This window comes from Spinacia oleracea, chromosome 1, assembly GCF_020520425.1.
Source record: "Spinacia oleracea cultivar Varoflay chromosome 1, BTI_SOV_V1, whole genome shotgun sequence".
Taxonomy (NCBI): Eukaryota; Viridiplantae; Streptophyta; class Magnoliopsida; order Caryophyllales; family Amaranthaceae; genus Spinacia; species Spinacia oleracea.
Genome location: NC_079487.1, coordinates 78,557,437 through 78,574,286, shown reverse-complemented (window position 1 = coordinate 78,574,286; position 16,850 = coordinate 78,557,437). Strand labels below are relative to the sequence as shown.

Here is a 16,850-nt window from a genome sequence, read left to right as displayed (position 1 = left end):
ACAAGATGACTATTGGACACTATACTTCGATGGCGCGTCCAACCAAAAAGGATGCGGCGTCGGAGTTCTCCTAGTCAGTCCCGAAGGAGCCCATATACCAATTTCCGTCAAACTTGACTTCGAGGCCACAAACAATGCCGCCGAATACGAGGCCTGCATAGTTGGGCTAGAGGCCGCAGTTAGCCTCGGAGTCAAATACCTACAAGTCTTCGGGGATTCTTCCCTAATAATCAACCATATATCCAAAAGATGGAAGGTCCGAAGCACTAGTCTCTCAAAATATCAAGCTCACTTGGACCAAATAGTCGAGCAATTTGAAAAAATCGAGTATACGTACTTGCCAAGAGACGACAACCAATTCGCGGATGCACTAGCGAAGCTAGCTTCAATGCTCAACATCCCGAATGAATGGGACGGAATGACCCTTCGGGTCGAGCGAAGGAAAGAGCCGGCTTATTGTTGTGCCATAGACTCCGAACCTGAAAACACCGAGGAAGAACCATGGTACACGGACATCCTTCGTTACAAAACAAGTGGGGAATTCCCCCCAAACACTTCCCCGGGAGCACAAAAGGCCCTGCGCCTCCTCGCTTCACAATATAGCATAATTCTGGGAGAACTGTACAAATACACGCCGAATAAAATCAAGTTACTTTGTGTCCATCAAAACCAATCCCAAAGACTAATGGAAGAATACCATAACGGCGTGTGCGGACCCCATATGAAAGGAAAAATGCTATCCCGAAAAATATCCCGCTCAGGGTACTATTGGACCACTATGGAAACCGATTGCCATCACTTTGTAAAAACTTGCCCAAAATGCCAAATCTTCAGTAACCTTAACCATTTACCTCCCTCAGAACTATACACCTTCACTTCTCCATGGCCCTTTTCCACCTGGGGTATAGATATAATCGGCAAGGTAACACCAACAGGCGTAGGGGGACACGAGTACGTTTTAGTTGCAATTGATTACTTCACTAAATGGGTAGAGGCAGTCTCCTATGCAAAGTTAACAGCCAAACATGTCGCCCGATTCTTAGAAAAGTACATATTCTGTCGATACGGGGTTCCACATGAAATCATAAGTGACCAAGGTTCCCACTTCAGGGCCGAAGTCCAAGACCTGCTCAAAAAATATCATGTCAAACACCATAAATCCTCTCCCTACAGGCCGCAAATGAACGGCGCGGTAGAGGCGGCCAACAAAAATATTAAAGTCATAATCGAAAAAATGGCCGAAAATTATAAGGATTGGCCCAACAAATTACACTTCGCATTATGGGACTATCGAACCTCAATCCGCACCTCCATTGGGGTAACACCCTACTCCTTGGTATACGGAATGGAAGCAGTCCAACCGGTCGAGTTGGAGATTCCCTCCCTCCGGATCGTCCTAGAAAGCAAGCTCCCCGAAGCCGATTGGGTTCAGGCTAGGTACGACGAACTCGTCCTTTTAGACGAACGGAGGTTGAGAGCTCTACATCACGTGTAAGTGTATCAAAAGCGCATCGCAAGGCAATTCAACAAAAGAGTCAAACCTCGAAACATCAAAGAAGGCGATTTTGTATTAAAAGAAGTCCGCGCACCTACTACGGACCCTCGAGGAAAATTCCGGCCTAACTGGACAGGACCATATTTTGTAAAGACCATCCTACCTGGCGGAGCAGTCCAACTAGCCGACATAGATGGAGCGGAAGTCGCTAACCTCACGAACTTAGACCAATTGAAAAAATACTATATTTAATGAAATTCAGTCCGGAGTTAAGGCATCTAATAAAACACATTAAAACTCATAAGCAAACATTCTGCGCATTACTCTAAACAAACGGCATAAAACTCGATAAAGTAGAAAAAGCGAAGGACGAAACTTCAACGCCTAGGACTGGGCGCTGTTATTTCTAACGCCCAGGCCTGGGCGCCGATATTTCCTTCGCCCTAAATCGGGCGTTGTTCTCTCTTGCCACCTACCCTCCCGCTTCTACAAAGTGTTCGTACTCCTTTTTCTAACCCTCAAAAGAACAACGAACACTTGGGGGGGAAGCAGACGAGTAATGAACACCCTTTCAAAAAAGGTTTTTTCAAAAAAGCTAGAACTACGCGCGACCTGATTCTGACAAGATACGTAGGCAATCCTTCTCAAGGATTCGGTCCAATAAAAATTATAAAATAATAAAGTCATGCAACGCATCAAGAAGAAAAGATATCGCAAAGGGCACTCCACCCTAACCCATGCACGGGCAAGACCAAATAAAATGAAAAAGCCCAACAAAGGAGTATGACACGAGTCGGAAAAAAAAAACAAAAATAGTGAACATGCATATGTAATACCCCAAGTAGTCGGTTAGTCTAAAAATATATGTGCGCTCTTATATGAACTCATTATTTTTACGAAAGTCTTTTCTTTTCTTTTTTTTCTTTTTTTTTATTTTTTTTTAAAAAAAAAAAAAAAAAAATTCGTCGTTGGTTTAGGAAGCTAATATTGCTATAATATGTTAAAACAAAGCCCACGGAAGGCTCAAAACATTCTTGCACCAAAAAATCGCAAAAAATATATATATACATGCGGAACACAAGAATGAATATGTATAAAACAGGAGGTAAGCCTAAGACTCGTCATCGGCTCCATGTCTCCAAGCCTCGCCGGTCCATCCACTCCACTCCCCGTGGTATGAGGGACCCCAGCCAGAGTCACCCTAAAAATGGGGTTGCGACTGCAACTCGGGGCTAGGCTCTCGGGCCACCGACACAGAACGCCGCCTACACTCCGACTCGGACCTCTACCCGGAAGAACTCACCCCCGCGTCAGAACGGCTATGCCGTAGGGGCGAGTGCTGTGCTCTCTCTCTCTCGCGACGACCGTGTCCCCCGCCCGAGGGACCCGCGTCGTCGGCCCCAGCACGCCCAGTAGCCGTCTGCAAAAAGGGACAAAAAAAAAAGAGAGTGAATAACCGAAAGCCAAACCAAAGGTACAGATCAAAAGAAAAAAAAGAGAGGGCACATTACCCGAGTAGAGTGGGGGCTCCTGCAAGAAAGTGCAGACCGAGCTCGAACCAACGCGGACTTCAACCGGTTGATCACCCCCACCATCGCATTGGCCGTACGGGCCTGAACCTAAACCAAGACTGTCAGTAAAAAAGAAATAAAAAATATAAAGAAGAGTACACAAATGAAAGGTGCATACCGCCTCTACTCCCCCAGGGAGCGGAGCGTGGAAAACCCGGTCTTCCGGGAAAGTCTCCACAATCTCAGATCCACTCTCTCCGGTATACGAGATCCGAGCATCGGGAAGCACCCATCCCCCCAACAAAGGGTCAGGACCCTCCTGCATAAAACACAGTAGGCATAAGCACATGGGCACGAACATGAAAACACTAAAATCAATACAAAAAAAGGAGGCAACTTACAGCGCCAGGCTCCGGGAGACGAAGAGAATCCTGGATAAACTGGTAATAGCTAGCTCCCTCTATCACCAACTCTGTCGCCGGCACACCAGTCCTTGAGTGGACCCTCCACGACTCGCCTATCGAGCGAGTAGACAGCATGGTCGCAGGCGGAGGCCTGGGCACCGAAAAAACCCCGACCGTCTGCATACGTACCCGCTCTCCCAGGTACCAGACAGGGTCCCGGCGGCCAACGAACAAGACCCGCATCTGGCTCAGGGCATAACTCTCCCTGACCGAAGCATGGGTACCCCTAAAAGAGAGCCATGGGGTCCAAACCACCTGTTTTCGTACAAAACGCAGTCAGATCTCGCACATGAAAAAGAATGACGAAATACGAGATAGAGGATAAGATTCTGTACATGCTCAGGGTTCCCGTCCCGGATAAGATCCCACACGGTATCGGGCGGTGGACGCACTGTCAGCTTCTTCCTCCAACCCCAACGGCGACCGGCAGGGAACTCCAAAGGCCTCTGCCCCTTTCGGGGAGCCAGCCAGGGTAAGTGCTCGAAGGCCCACAGCTGCAAAAAGAAAAAAGGATAATAAAACGTTAAAAAAAAAGAGGCCGGGTAAAAGCGAGAAAAACAAAAGAAAGTCTAGGCACATACCTCGATCAAACGCGGCACTCCCGCTAATGTAATCACAAAGTGATGTATACTCGGGTCCGAGACGCGCACCGACAAACTCATCTGGCCGACAAGCGTCGCATAGCCCAAATCGCCCCTGCGATAGTCACCCAGTGTAGACACGTCCTCCACTATGCCTATCCACCTCGGGTCAAAGGTGTCAGTCGGACCCGATAGAAAAGTGGAAGTAATAAAATGGAGGTAGAACAGCCGAGCCTGTCTCGAAGGCGACTCCTCTACCCCGTGCTCCAAAGCCCACGTCAGATCAGCGAAAGGTATCCCACGGGGCTGGTACGAAGGTAACCTGCTACCCATCCACGAGCCCAAGAGCCTGGTACCCTCAGCAACAGTCGGCGATGGGCCGTCCGACCTCAGACGAACGGGGTTCCCTGTAAAGGTCAAACCCGTCAAAGCTGTGTAGTCCTCAGGAGTGATCGTCATCTCGCCCCAAGGAAAATGGAAGGTGTTGGCAGTATCCCACCACCACCTCATGAATGACCGCAGAAAGGACAGGGAGATGTTGAGCCGCAGTATCTCCCAGAAGGTCTCAACCACCGGAAACAGTGAGCTCGCCCTCACCAAGGCCTGACCGTCCGAGCTCAGATAGCTAAAAATGGTCTCACTCGTCGCGGCGCCATAACCGCGAACCGTAGTCTGTCTCCTCGTGAAGGCGGGAAGTCACATGGTGCTCTAGGTCGTAGTGTAGATCACGACCGTCGTAAAGCTCAGGGCCCACCCATAGGGGACCTGGGCCAGTCGACTGACGCGTCATGCCACGCACCTCGTGGCCACCAGGAGGGGGTAACGACTCGTCAGACATGCTGATCAACAATACAACAAGGCATTATACCTTTGACAAAATCGGCACTCATACCGATCCCTAAAAGAGTGCATTTCACTCATGAAATGGAGTCATACAATTTTTGTTCCCTAAAGAAACATGATACTAAGTTCATACTTAGCCAAATTCCCTAAGTAAAAATTAACTCCAGCAAAATCAAAATTCTCCCATAATTTGTCATTCATGAATTGTGAGGAACGCAAGCAATATACCAAGAACACCTACATTATAAGAAAATACTAGATTCGTAGGTATACTTGGGGGCTAGCATGAAAATGCCCAAATTCAACAAAAATCAACATACTTGCAAAAATTAACATGCACAAACTAATTAACATGTTATGTGGAACATTTCCAACTATCTAATTGGAAAAAAGGGGCACCAAATCAAAAACCCCCAAATCAATTTCATGCACAAAAATACTTGACAAAATACTGAAATTGACAAAAAAGCTCGAAATTATTGAAAATCACTTACATTGGGAAGGTTAGGAAATGATTTGGAGTAGAACTCGTGAAGAAAAGTGAAAGAAACGAGCAAAGATCAGTAGAGAGAAGTGGAGAGCTTGAGCGAAAATGGCGGAAATGGGAAAGGAAGGAGACGGTCCGCGAATTTAAAGACCAGTCCCCCTTTCCCATTTTCAACGCCCAGCTCTGGGCGTTAGAAATTCTCGCGCCCAGGCCTGGGCGCTGAAAATGCTTCCCAGACAGCGAATATTCGCTGTCGGGCACGCGTGCTCCCCTACTTTGTGTAAAGATATCCGTTATCTTATTTCTATCCCAAAAAAAGAAAAAAAACGGTATTTTGGAAAAACACGTAATTGTAGACACCTACTTTTGTCCCCATTCTCGCAAGGGAAAGGTTCGATGATGAAAGCATAAGAACTCCACTTGACAAGGCATCTCCTATAAAATAAACGAATCTCGATTCCCTATTTCATTTCACCCGAAACCTGCTATTTATGGAAACCTGCTAAAAATAGTAACTGCCGTAAAAGGTAGCTTCTAAAAGTGGCAAAATCATAAAAGATAGAAACCTGTCAGAATTAGGTGTTGCATTCCAACATAAATCCTAAATGAGATAGAAAACCGCGAGAATCCTATTCCTAATAGGGTTCGGAAATAAGAGTTACGTATTAATTTAAATCCTAACGAGCCTAGAGTTCGTAACGGGCCCATACGCATTCCGTCACAAATTGATACGCGCTAAGAGACTCAAATTAATCTCAAACTCTACGGATTTTAGAATCCGAATCTGACTAAACAAAAACTGCCCAGACCCTATTTTCAACGCCTGGCTCTGGGCGCCGATATCTTCGGCGCCCAGGCCTGGGCGCTGAAAATACCTGCGTACGTTTCTTTTCCTAATTCTTTGTGGATTAGAATTCTGCAATTCTATCTTTCCACGAACTCTTCCCTATAAATAGACCCCTAGTTTCGACGTGAAAGAACACACAACAACACATAATATACTCTGAGTATTGACTCTAAACCCCTTAGCCTAAGCCTCTCGCTGCGAAACTGTTCACGTGTTCTGTCGCAATCGATCCATAAATCGAACAGAACGTATCCTGTCCCATAATCGAGATTCGTTAAATAAAAAGGAGAAATAGCAAAGTCAAAGTGGTTAGTTTTCTGAGAACCGTGACGCACCTCTCAAGGGTGCGTCGTAATGTGTCCCTTTTCGATGATTTAACTGCTTTCCTCACTTTTTTATGAATTGTTAAACTAACCTAATATGATTGTTCTATCACGCCTAATAAATATAATATTTTTGGGAAATCGGATTATCATGCTAGGTCCCTTAATGCTATTTAAATCAGATAATCATGATCGAATTAGTATTATATGCTGCATATTGCTAAAATCAATTCAAATTAGTTTAATAGTTAACGCATGTCCCTTCAATTATTTATGCTGAGCTAGTAAGGATATCCTGCCTCTGGAGTTATCGACGAGCGAATTACTCCTCTCGGTAGTTATAGTCCCCCGAACCCTCAATCTCTACCTTGCGGGTGTATATTGAGAGATCCCCACACCAGGGATCACAAGGGAACCTACGGCCGTCGTGGTCAAACATAATTGCACTCCCTTTATGTCACGATAACCGGGTTTTGTCAGTTTTTCTCATTGTCGTTAAAAACTGAATGGCGACTCCTATATTACTAGTCAATTGGGTGTATACTCACAGGAAATCCAATTACACTTGATTGAATAAAAATAATCTTCACACCCACGAGGGACAGGTCACCCATCAGCCTCGCGCTTTTTCGACCCCCTCACAGTAATTACATAATAAAATCTTCAAAATCAACGATTTCAACGAAATTAGCCTGTTATTACATAATTTGATTCATTAAAATCATCAAATTCATCAAAACACGATTATTACAAAATCAAAATCATCAAAATAGTCAAAATCATCAAAAAAACGTTTATTACAAAATCAAAACATACAATTTATTATTACAAAATTGAACATTTACGTCCCAAAATCTGATTTAATTCATATTTGAAGAAGAAAAATCAATTTAATTTGATGTTGAAGCAGAAAATCAACGAAATTTTGGTAATTTTCATTACTTTCTCTCTCTAAAAACCATTTTAGAAAACCTACTTCACACTTTCTCTCTCCTCTTCACATTTTGAATTCAAAACATAAAATCCAGAAGAATATATATCGCAAGAATAACAACGAATCAAATAAAAACGCGAAAAACATAACTGAAAAGAACAGAGCATGTAATGTTCTTTTGTTCAAGGAAATTGTTCTTTTGTTCAAGGGAATTAATGAAAACGCGAGTTTTGTGTTTAATGTTGGTCGTTTTGATCCCGGTGCACCTAGGGCTACGTGCACACACCTGCACCATCAAAATTGCGCATAGACCTAAGAGTAAATCCAATAGAGTACAACCAATGGACATGCCCGGTCCAAAGAGTAGAGGCCTAATAATAAATTAAAGGCATACTTTTTTTTTTTTTTTAAGAAAGCACAATTATATACTTCGTATTTCGTAATAATCAAAAGTTACAGATATAGGAGTAAACCAATGATGTGGTTGGATATTTTTCTAACTTCTCATCTGCCTTGGGAAGACAAAATAGGAGAGAGAAAAGTCGAACGATTTCCCTAGAAATAGCTAAATAAAAAACTAATTCCCCATTTGCATTAGTTTAAACTCTAATTCCCATGGTATCGTCCACATAGGATCGGGTAAGAGCTTCGTATAATTTTTTTTAAATTTTTTTTAACATAAAACCGCTAAAGGTATTAGCGGTTCATATATTAGAACCGCTAACACTAGTAGCGGTTCATTCTAAAGAACCGCTCCCCCTGTTAGCTGGGATCAACGATTGACGAACTGATCGACGATTTCACCACACCGGCGAATCTACCACTGGATAACTCACCATCACCGACGACTTCACTACCACCGTCGACCTTACCATCATCGCTAGCAAACTACACATTTAGGTTTTTGTTCTTATCACTCTCTTTACTCTCTTCTTCTATATAAATTTTTGTTTCGAATTTCTGAATTTTGTGTGGATTAATCGATTTTCGATTTATTGTAATTTTTGCTACACGTTTTTATTTTTTTCCTGGAATTTTCAATTTCAATTTCAACCACGGAGTTGGGGTTTTTGGTAATACCTCGTATTTTTGTGAATTTATAAATATATTTTAATGTACTTATAAAGTATTTTTACGATTTTTAGAATTTAAATTGCATTTAATGTGCATTTTAAGTATGGTTTTAATTAAATAAAATATTTATTATTTTTATTTAATTCCGAAATAAAATAAACGAATTTATTATTTCATTATTCAAGTCGGGAATTTATTGGGTCGTATTTCAAAACTATTTAAATTAAATTCCGAGCCCAATCCAATTCAGTTGGTGAACCTAACAAAGCTTTTAAGCATTTATTCCTAATTAAACCCAATTGCTAAGCCAATGCAAAAACCCTAACCTAAGCCCACTAGGGATTAGGAACCTATAAATAAAACCCCTCCCTTCACTTGATCCCTTCACAAAATTCAGAAATCTTTCTCTCTCATCTCTTTGCTCCCTCTCTCGTCCAGCTCTCTCTGTTGCCCGCAAGCACGAGCACCCTCGTGTGTGTCGCGCCCAGCCTTCGCACACCCTTGTGCCTAGCTGCACACTCACCTCCCATCTCTCTTTCTCTCGTGCCTCACGCACACTTCATCCCTCTCTCGCTCGCGTCGCATAACAACATAGGCGCGCTATCTCTGTGCGTTGTTGTTGATGTTGTGACGAGTGCTCGCCCATCGTCGCCCAACGTCGCCCTCGCTTTCCCTTACTCGCACTCACCTCTCCTTGCCCGTGCTCGTGCGCGCTGCCCATGTGTTGGTGATGTGTTGTTGCGCCCCTGCTGCTCGCTGCTTTCCTTGCTCGCACATAACACACGGCCACGTGTGTTTGTGTGTTGTTTGTTCCAAATACTCCGTATACTTTTATCCTTATTTTAATTCCGTATTTAAATTATATTATTATTATTATTATTGTTTTGATTAATTAAACTGCTAGGAACGGTTATGAACACCGTATTATGATGTTTTACGTATTTAGATTCATGGATATGATTTTAATTAAAAGAATTATTATTTTCAGATTTGGTTATTTATTAAAGCTTGGAGTTTTAATGTCTAAACGTGATTTTTATGGTTAAATAAGATTAGGGTTTTAATATTAATATAATGGATGATTGATTTACATAATTTAAAGTTGTTTTCAATTAAGGAAATCAAACTTAATTTTCAGATTTAATCTAAAGCTTTAAAGTGTTAATTTTAATGGTTTTAAAGGCCAAATATCAATATTTTGTGCTAGGAATTTAATTGGCCAATTGAGACTATTGTTTTAATTATGAGCAACTAATTTCTAATTAATTCTAAGGTTTTAAAACTCTTAATAGTTGCTGGAAGTTTAGTAAGCATGGATAATAACTAAGTTATATTATTTGATTATAGGCGGTGATTTCTAGCCTTTGTTGTGATTCGCAAAGTAGCCCCCGTACTTAGATATTCAAGGTACGTACATGTCTAGGGTTACCACCAATTACATGAGGACTATGTGGTGATTATTATTTGTGAATCATGTGGATTAAAGTATTATTACAACGGTTTTTTCATGAAATACCCCTGAGGTTTGCAAAAACGCACCAAATACCCTCGCGTCTTTTGAATCACATAATATACCCCTATTTTTTCCCAAGTTTGCACCAAATACCCCTAAACCAACCTTCCGTTAGTCCTCCGTTAAGTCGTGTTTATAATTCACAAAATATCCCTATTTATAAACTTATTGCACAATATATACCTATTTTGAAACTAAGTTGAACCAAATACTCTAACTGCTTTTAAACTGCAGAATTTGCTTTTAAACTGCGGAATTTGATTTCCACAAATCGTTCACCTAATTAATCAACCCAAAAGTTAAACCTAAAACAAAAACAGAAGTAATAATCAAAAAAATTGAAATTCCCAAACAACAAATCCATAATAATTAATAAGTAATAATCAAAAAAATTTGAAATGCTCAAATAACAAATCCAATAAGAATGCTCGAACTCTCTTCCCAAGTGCAAGCAAACTAGACTCGTGAATTTACTTCATTATCTTATACTAGTAAACTAATCTGATGGTTTTGTATTAACTGAATTTAATGCAACTGTTTGAGAAGCTTGATGTCACAGGAAGAGCTTGGGGCTACCAAGGAAGAGCTTGAGGTCTCCTCCCTTCTTTCTCTCACCTTTCTACCCTTCATCTTCCTATTTCTCCCACCTCTGAATGCTTAGATTCTCTGAATGCTTGAGGTCTGCTCCCTTGTTATGTTAATTATAGTAGACACAGGTCCACTAAATGCAAGAGTTCTCCACGGGTAAACATTTCATATTTGGTTATCCATTAGATATATTATTGACAAAACAATAAAAATCAGAAACAAAGGATCTCAATTTTCTAAATGAAACAAAAAATAATAATTAAACAAGCGGATGACTACGATGATGATGACAATAAAACAGAGCCACATAACCCCTTCAGCCTCCCACCATCACAACCCCGAAAAAAGGAAAAGGAGGCTCTCTTCTCCTACCTCCCCAATATAAATCCTATTTTTGAATCACAGAATAGTAGAATACCCCTATTTATCTCTCCCACTTCATTTCTTTTTTTCTCTAGAAATCATTGGAGCCAACACCAATCGATCAACAAAGCAACAACACAACAAAATCCAAGCCAAATAGCAAAACCAACACAACAACGACTAGCACGGAGCAACGGTGTCAGGGCGAGATACAACCAGTAGAGCGGTAGGCCGGTGGCGGAGAAGTGAGGGCCACAATTCACGAGCTGACGACCGAGCCGACGACCGGTGGTGGGTCTCCGACAAGGCGACAACGGTTGGAGGTGGGAGGCGGCGATCGACGTTAATTTAAGAGCAAAGATTTGAAGAGTTGATAGGGGTTTGCGTGAGGTTTCTAAACCTTACTCGTCGGCGACCAGAGAGCAGCGGAGATCGGACGCCGCCGGCGACAAGAGAGCAATGGAGATCGGACGCCGCCGACGACCAGAGAGCAGCGGAGATCGGACGCCGCCGGTGACCAGATAGCAGGAGGAAGAACATCTGAGAGGAGAGAGAAAGAGAAAGAAGTTGAGATTTTTTTTTTTGGAATTTTATGTCGAAAAATATGTATTAAGGGCAAAATAGTAAAACGTTACTAACGGCAGACTAACGTCTGTTAACTGAAGGTGCATTTCATGAACAGTACGGAAAAATAGGGGTATAATATGTGATTCAAAAGACACGAGGGTATTTGATGCGTTTTTGCAAACCTCGCGGGCATTTCATGAAAAAACCGTTATTACAATCATGATTGATGTGGTGAACAAGCATGTTATGGTTTATTGTTGGATTATGAAGCCTATGTGAACAAGTCATGTTGTGACCTTTTATAATCGTTGAATTATGTCAAGCATGTTGTTCAAGTTTATATGCATGTATGAGTGTTTCACATGCAAGGATTGTGTTTATGCTTTTGTACGGAATGTCTAGCATACTTTAAGCCAAGTTCTTGTGCCGGAGTGCACTATTTACTCTACCGCAGTGTAGAATACGTTTGGGATGTTTATGTGAATTGAACTAAGGACTATTCGTGCCATGGGCGCACTCCGCTTGTTAACTGGCAATGTCGGGTTATCTCAATGGCATATTGAGATGGAACAATGGGAGTAATATCACTTGAGTCCTATGTTTGATCACATGTCCTAAAGGGTTAAAATGAAGTGTCATTGTTTTGGTTGCTTGTATTTTATGTCTTGTTGTTGTGTCTTGAGTTCACCTTGTGCATAAAATATTAATTAACGTAAAGTGCAACCCAAATGAGCTTCAAACCTCTTGGAACGTATATACCTTGAGTATGAACAATGGGGGGAGTCTTGGAAAACTTGTACTCCATGAATGATACAAGACGTTGTTTCATTCTTTCTTTCTTCCTTTTATGCTTTTATGCACTGGAATTCCGTCGATATGGCCCGACTATCGGAAGGAGCCCGACCTTTATTTATGGTGGTGTGTGGTTGGCTTCCAACACCTTTTCTCTTTCCTTTTATGGATATTTTCTTTTACCCGTTCAAAGCCAATTCTTATTAATTTGTGAGTCAAGAGTCGTGTCAACTGTCGAGTCTTGTCTCCACGATTAATTGTTTATTAAATGGCTTTTGTATGTGGATTATTTTATATGGTTGAGTGAAGCATGTTAGACTAGGATTTTATTCTAGCTTGTCCGTACTCAGCTTTCGCTGACTTCGTGCTTCATGTCTTTCGGTCATGGCCTTTGCCTTAATGACCCTATGATGATCCATCATTGCATTTGCGTTGTTGGGGAGTAATTTTAATAAACAGCTTTGTAGGGATAACTCGCGGGAGAAGTTATCATGGGTTTGAGTTGAGAGTTTATTTTCTCTTCCGTATTTATAAACTCTACATTTATTTTCTAGTCATGACTATTATATTTATTTAAACCTTAGTTAATGGATTTTGAAACTATTTAGTGTTTTTTTGGGGCCTTAATGGTTCCAAGTTGTTAACGACCATTAACTATTTATTATGTTTGAAAGTTAGTTAAATTCCGCAGCGTAATTCTGGTAAATAGCCTTAGCGTTATCAAAGTGGCAGTAATATCTTGGTAATTCCTTTGTTTTAAGTTGGAAAATATTTTATAAAAGCAAGGAATTATTAGGGTGTTACATTTTTTCCCCCTGAATTTTTGAAATTGATGCGTTTTTGTGTTTAAATGTTCATGTAATTGCAATTTTGGGGTTAGGTTTTCCAGTTTCATGGGGAAAGTATGATTTTTTCGAGAGCACACTCTTCTGATGCTGTCAGTGGTAAACTTTGGTTGTTGATCAAATCTTGGTTAGATTATGGGTTCTTGGTTTTTTTTTTAGTAGATTTGATATGTTGGTAGAGTTTAATGATGCCATTGTGCACAACTAAGAGATTGAACTAGAAATTTGGCAAAGATATACTATGAAAGGAATATATAGGTATTCAAGAAGGTGCAAGTAATTAGTAACCCATGTATTAGCGGAGTGGCTTCTCAAGAAGTGATCAGTATGGTTTGCTTTTGGAGGTGAAAGGTTATGATGAGATTGTTAATTTGGGAGTTTACATCCTGCTTTTTCATGGAATGATCGTTAACTTTGCATCTTTTTAACTATGATGCAAATGAACGACTGTCCTTATTTTTCACATCACCCGAGTCGATCCTGCTCAAAAATTAGTGGTACTTTCCTTAGCAGTCAGTAATCTACTGGGGAATTTTGAAGGTACTGAAGGTATGCTTTTGATATTAATTGGTTTGATTGGAATAATTTTGGGCTATATCATGAAGAAGGCACAAAGAAGTTGGAAATGCCAGTCATCTTTTCCCTGTTATTTCTTACTGTATTAATTACATAAGAAATTAGAGTCTCCATCAAGGGCAAAAGGGGATAAAAAATGTGTTTAGGCAATGTTCATGTGTTTTTAGTTAACTGATTTACTAGTATTGAATGGTTATCAGATTTTTTTGGGTTTGAGAACTAAGACGGTTTATATTTTGTTGCCACATCATTCTTTACTAATTTAACAACTCTGTACTATTTCTGTTTTAACCTTTTACTTCAGAATAACAGGTTGTATAATTCATTAATGTTGAATAGGGTTACAAGATGTATTTAGATGTGTTTCTCCATCTAGTTTGTCAATTTCATGCATGGGATTCGAGATGAAATTGGTCTTTCTCTGTATAATCTTACACCCTTTCAAAAGCAAGGAGTGGTTTTCTACTATTCATCCAATAGTGTGGTGACGGAACAACCCTCAAATTTCTTAGCAATTTTGTTTTTGTCCTCCTCATATTTTGCCACTTGGCTCGTCAGCTCCATCCTTTACTCTCTTTTCTTGTCTCTCCCTAATATTCAACTCTTTTCTCTCTCCTCATTTTCTCTGCACACACACTCTCAAGCTCTCGACCATTCGAGCTCCTCATTTTCTAGGGTTCTAAACTTTTGTTTTCCTTTTTCATAAGGAAAATTTGTAATTATTAATCCAACCTTTCCCCGATTTTCTTTAATTAAGCCTACCTATGCGATATTTCTAAATAATCCAACCTTTATGACCCAACTACTATTATTAATCCTAACAAGTTACTAACCTGCTATAGGGGGTATTCACCCTTACGTGGCATATAACAATTATAATATTTTATTTTATTTTTTCCCCTTATTTTCTTTAATTGCTATTTTAATTTTCGTTTATCTCTCCTCTGCGATTTTCTGCTTCATCTTTGCACTCCTCTCCATTATTTCTATTCTACCTCTTCTCCACCATTGTCGATCCCTCATACGCTCATACCTCTCCATTCGAAGTTCATCAAAAATAATCAGCAATTGCTATGGCTGGGGTAAAGTAATTGCCTGTTGGATCTGGATCTTCTTCAAATTCAAGGTTTTTTTTTTCTTTCTAGATTTTCAACAAGACCACAATAACCAACATCCCACAACATAAAAAAAAACTAATATTATTGCAACAACTCGGGTTTTTACGAACTGACCATCAAGGAAGCCCAAAATTCAAAATTTACCAAAAAAGAAACAAAAACGCTAAGGGTCGTAAGTTCACCTTCAATTGTACGATTTTGGAGACAAAATTTGAATGTGCGTGGATGAAGTCACCTATTTCCACAAGAAAATCGCTGATGATGTCATGAACCAGTACAATTGTGGTTGAAGCAGCAGTAATGGAGGAGATCGAGAGGAATTGAAACACGGTACAGAGAAGAGAAGGGTTAAGGGTTTTTTGAAAAAAAATAAAATCCTTGTTTAGATGGCAAGTGACGATGACGTGTCCAATATTTTAGGAGGGAAACTAACTTTAGGTTGTCAACGTTTTTAACGTTGACTTTGTAGCAGGTAACCGGTCATCTAGGCTTAATAATAGTAGTTGGGTCATAAAGGTTGGATTATTTAGAAATATCGCATAGGTAGGCTTAATTAAAGAAAATCGGGCAAAGGTTGGATTAATGATTACAAATTTTCCTTGACTTTGTAGGAGGTAACCGGTCATCCAGGCTTAATAATAGTAGTTGGGTCATAAAGGTTGGATTATTTAGAAATATCGCATAGGTAGGCTTAATTAAAGAAAACCGGGCAAAGGTTGGATCAATAAATTACAAATTTTCCTTTTTCATAATTCACTCCATCAACTATCAATCCATTCTCACTCCTAACTATCAATTTTAAATCGAAACTCTAAATTCTTAATCACAAAATGATCGATGAACTTCTGAAGATTTTTGCGAAATTAGGGTTTCAATTCTTCGGAAAAGGTTAGATTTTCACGATATTTTGATCAATTTGATGCGATTTTCAGCTATTTCAACGAAAACAGGTTCAACATCAAGAGTGGTTAATTAACCACTTTCCCATATATACTTTTTTCCAAGGTGAAACAGTTGTCGACATTCCATATTTCAACTATATGATCAGACGACGTAGTAGCCAATTATATGTGGAAATAAAATGTATTCAACATATAAACAGAACGAAGCTCAAAAGAGACACTACATGTTGGGTTTCAACTGAGGAATAAGGCTCTCCCAAACACGAGCAACTAGGATATACAGTGACAATGAAGACGTAGGACATTAAAATTTCCTTTAAGGATATATAAATGACCAAGGAGTGAATTGATTAAAGACAAATAAGCAAAGAGAAAAGTGTGAAATCAGTTTTGAAATTTTAAGTTTGAAGCTTATGATTCATACTCCATGAGGATTCATTCTCCTTACCGACTGAACACATAAGGATTTAGATTTAACTATCCTTCCCGCTCACCCTTTTCTATTCCTTTCTGTAAGATCAATAGAAACAATATATGATGGGAATATAATTTTTTTTGTAGCTATTTCTGAATGTAGCCTCCCATATCATGTTTATGAAGTCGTGGAAGTTTTGGGGTAAATAAACCCAAAAGTCGGCCTACTAACGGAAAAATTGACAAAATTCGTTATCAGGTGGTAACTTTGAAGGTTTTTGATTTTATAAGGTGGTAATTTTAAATTAAATAGGTGGTAAGTTTGAAAAAGTAGACTTTATAAGGTGGTAATTTTGAAAAAATCTTTGTATTCATAAATGCTTTGACATGTTTTATGAATTGCGGGAATAAAATATGATATGATTGAATTATTTCTTATAATATAATGATTATGAAAAACCATGAAAAGAAATGATGTTTGATTTGATCTTATGATCTAAAGGAATTATTTTACTTCAACTGAAGTACAAATGCCAAGCGATGTAAAATTAAATGCAATATGATAAATGAAAGTGAAAGATCTAGCCCGCTTGGCAGTATATGTTCACAGGTT

The 16,850-nt window shown here is 39.9% G+C and overlaps 1 long non-coding RNA gene across 1 annotated transcript; it reads right to left on the bottom strand.

Annotated features, from left to right (window-relative positions):
• Window positions 1–2,786: 2,786 nt before the first annotated feature.
• LOC130465971 (uncharacterized) lies at window positions 2,787–3,308 on the bottom strand. The gene is made up of 3 exons (XR_008925988.1): window positions 3,185–3,308; window positions 3,007–3,114; window positions 2,787–2,915 (listed from the first exon to the last, which is right to left on the bottom strand). It is a non-coding gene; the product is annotated as an uncharacterized lncRNA (long non-coding RNA).
• Window positions 3,309–16,850: the final 13,542 nt, after the last annotated feature.